Below are 3,444 nucleotides of genomic sequence, written 5' to 3'. Positions count from 1 at the left end.
TCCTCCTCAACAGACAAATGGGTAGATGCTTAAGTGTTAATTAGGAAACATAACCAGAAATTATTGTTTTCAAAGTATCGTCATAAACCTTTAGAAGTATTTACCTATCTCTGGGGGTGGGGAGCGAAAGGGGAAATGTACCACAATGTTACAGCAAGGGGACTGGGAATCCATATGTAAATCCAGAATTATCTATCTGTACACTGAATATGTAATAACTCTTGAATGTACGTTACAATCTTTATGTATATAGATACTGTTTTAATGAATAAGATAAAATTTGTTTAAGAAGAATGATAGTTTGGGGTTTTTTTGTTTGTTTGCTATTTGCTTGTTCAAGTAGAGACAATTTCACTGGCTTTCTTCACTAAGTATCTATGTTCTTTAGAGATTGCTAGAAGTTTTGCTTTGGGTGGTTACTTGATTTCCCTCAGAGTACTTTAATTCCTTTTGAATTTCTCATTCTTGTTTTCTTGAGTTTTTTCTAGTCTTTGTAGTAGCCTGCAAGTCACAGCAAAGAAGTCAATTATGAATTGATTGTGGATTCTTCTTTTGGTTAATATAAGAAGACTAGGGGTTCTCAAAAAAGAGAAATTGAAGTTCACCAGCTGCTCTTCCAAAGGAAAGTCATTTTAGATCCTGGCCAGAAATAACTCGATGCTAAAATGCCATGGATTGATTGGAGTTCAGACCAATAAAAAGCTCTCCTCTTCATGGGGGATTATGGGTAAGGGAGAAATTGATGCACACAATATCTTTTTTTTTTTTTAAGTTTACTGCCTCAGTGCCTTGTAACAATAGCACAAAGAAAGGACCGTGTCATCAGTATGACTTCTGCTGTCATTTTATTATTTTTTTTCAAAGGTCCCCTTTTGCCTCCCAAAAATAGACATGCAGTCACTGGTTAAGTTTAACTATGTGACTAGGCAACACAATTATTCATATTGCATTCAGATATGTAAAGAAAATGTAGCTTTTCAATTTCTCTGTAACTGATCACATCTCACTCCTGAGCATCAGCCTGCTGGGGCTAATGATGGGGCAGGATTATAAACCAAGATTTTGTTCAACTTGATTTATTAATTTAAAATCCTCCTCTTCACTAGATGCTCAGTTTCCTAGATTTCCTATCTCTCTTCCCCACCCTCCTAACACAAAGGGAACAGTCACAGCCCTTTACTCCTTTCCTTCAAAACTCCTCATATCTGTTACATCCTCTTACTCTGGATCAGGATGGAGCTCTGGTCCATGCCTTCCTAGGTGCAAAGTAACTTCCCCACCATTATGGCAGAAACCCTGTGATTTTAGACATCCAGCTGGCTTCTCTATATTCTTAAGAGATTCAGAAAATTCTCTCTCTCTAACTCCCTCTCCCCCCAGTCTCTCCTGTCTTTCCATCTTTCTCACTCACTCTTGTTTGTTTTCTCTTTCTCACTCTCTTCTCTCCAAAGTCTGGCCTTTGGTTTTATTGTCTTGTTGCTGACAGCAATGAAAATCACACTTGATTATTAAAACCTTATAGCTCCAGTATAAATCCATTTTTTCTTTTGCAACCCTTTGCTTCAATGTCTGTGATGCCCAGACATTAAGATTTACCAGAAATGGATTTATCTGAAGGGACATACATCAGAAAATACATTTCAAAAAACATTGTGTTCATTATGAACCATCCCTCAGAGGAAGGGGGATGAGTGCAAGGAACTTTCTTTTCACTATCCTTTCCTTCTATCATGAATATCATCATATTTCATATGAGGAAAAAATTTGCGTAAGGATGGTTAAATTGGCCAACTATACAGCTGCAGGAGGGCAGGCCATAAGGAAGAGTTCCCTTTGAAAAATGAAAACTAATTCCAAAAGCTGACAGTCACCAAGAAGGTTAGAACATTTTTATTCTTTCCTGCATATTTTTTGCTTATTCGTTGCTGATTTGCTCTTGAAATATGGATGTCTGAGAAATTAACCACTTGAAAGGAGAATGTCTCCATGCCAAGTGCAGATTTCTCCAGAACATTGCCTGCTGTCCCAGGGTAGCCAGATGAGAGCAAACAGGCCTCTCCTTTATTCTCCAATAGCAGCGCTAGGTGGCTTGCATCAGACCCCTGGCCTAATTATTTTGGGGTGGGGCTGGGAGGCCCCCTGAATGTGACTGACCTTAATTTCGATCCCTTCCTAGTAAAAGAAAAAGAAAGCCAGAAGGGGGTTCCTGAACTAAGCAGTGGGTGATAGCATAAGAACTAGGAAGTTGAATGCACAGACCGAGCACCAAATTCTTCTCATACTAAAACCCAGAAAAATGCCCGCGCTCTCTGAAATCCACATACCTTCCCTTCTTGTTAATCTCCCTTTCTGGCTATTATTCAATAACTGAATCCTTTCTCAGGCTTTTAGCCAGCTTTAGGCTTGTAGAAAGAGGATGAAAAAAAGTGCACCCTAAGACCCTGGATCTTTTTTCTTCCTCTTCTGTTGCCAGCGAATCGATTTGAAAAGCGAGCTGGCGCAGGTTCCAGGAATTTGTGTAAATGCCTAATGGAGAGATACCACACAGTTGCTGCGGGCTGTGCAGGCATCTCCAAACATGGTTCTAACTGATGACCTGCACTTTTAGGGGAGTGAGCTGCCAGTGACACATGTTTTTCTACCTGCAGAGAGACTTGAAACGTTTCAATATTTCCTTTCTATTTCTTGGGGGTTGGGGAGGACATGCATTTTAATAATTCCATAATCCAAGCTGCTGCGTTTATTTTTTTCCTTTTTTAAAGATTTTATTTATTTATTTGAGAGAGAGAGAGTGAGCAAGAGCAAGAGTGAGCACAAGCAGGAGGAGCAGCAAGCAGAGGGAGGGGGAGAAGCAGGCTCCCCGCTGAGCAGGGAGCCCAATGTGGGGCTTGATCCCAAGACCCTGGGATCATGATCATGACCTGAGCCTGAGGGGGACACTTAAACCACTGAGCCACCCAGGCGTCCCCAAATTGCTGCGTTTAAAGCAAGATAGCGAAGGCATATGTGATCTCAGTCTCCTTACTGCACTCTCTTCCAGGCATCACAGAAGGTTGAATGTAAGGTTGTGCCTGTAAGTATTTTTCCACGGAAAAGGTGATCATTTTTGTGTTTGTGTTGTGTTCAATTCTCAGAGGGTCTGTTGATTTATTCAGCGATGTTTACTGAGTGCCAGGTGTATGCTGGGCATTGTAATTATAGGAGGATACAGCAAAGAACAAGGTGGATAGGATCCCTTATAGATGAAGGCAGTGGAGGGAGACATTGAGAAAATAAAAGTGAACAAACAACCATGTGTGTTTTGTCTTGTTTTACAACAAGATGCTCTGGCACTATGAAGGAAATAAGCAGGGTGATGTCATGGTGTCTGGCTGGGTGGTAGGTGCAGTAGATATTGGACTGGCTTTTCCAACTCCAATTCCCTCCCACTTGAAGCACTGCTTC

The sequence above is a fragment of the Canis aureus genome, chromosome 15 (genome assembly GCF_053574225.1).
Source record: "Canis aureus isolate CA01 chromosome 15, VMU_Caureus_v.1.0, whole genome shotgun sequence".
Lineage (NCBI taxonomy): Eukaryota > Metazoa > Chordata > Mammalia > Carnivora > Canidae > Canis > Canis aureus.
The sequence above is the reverse complement of the archived record's forward strand: the minus strand, read 5'-3'. Positions refer to the sequence as shown.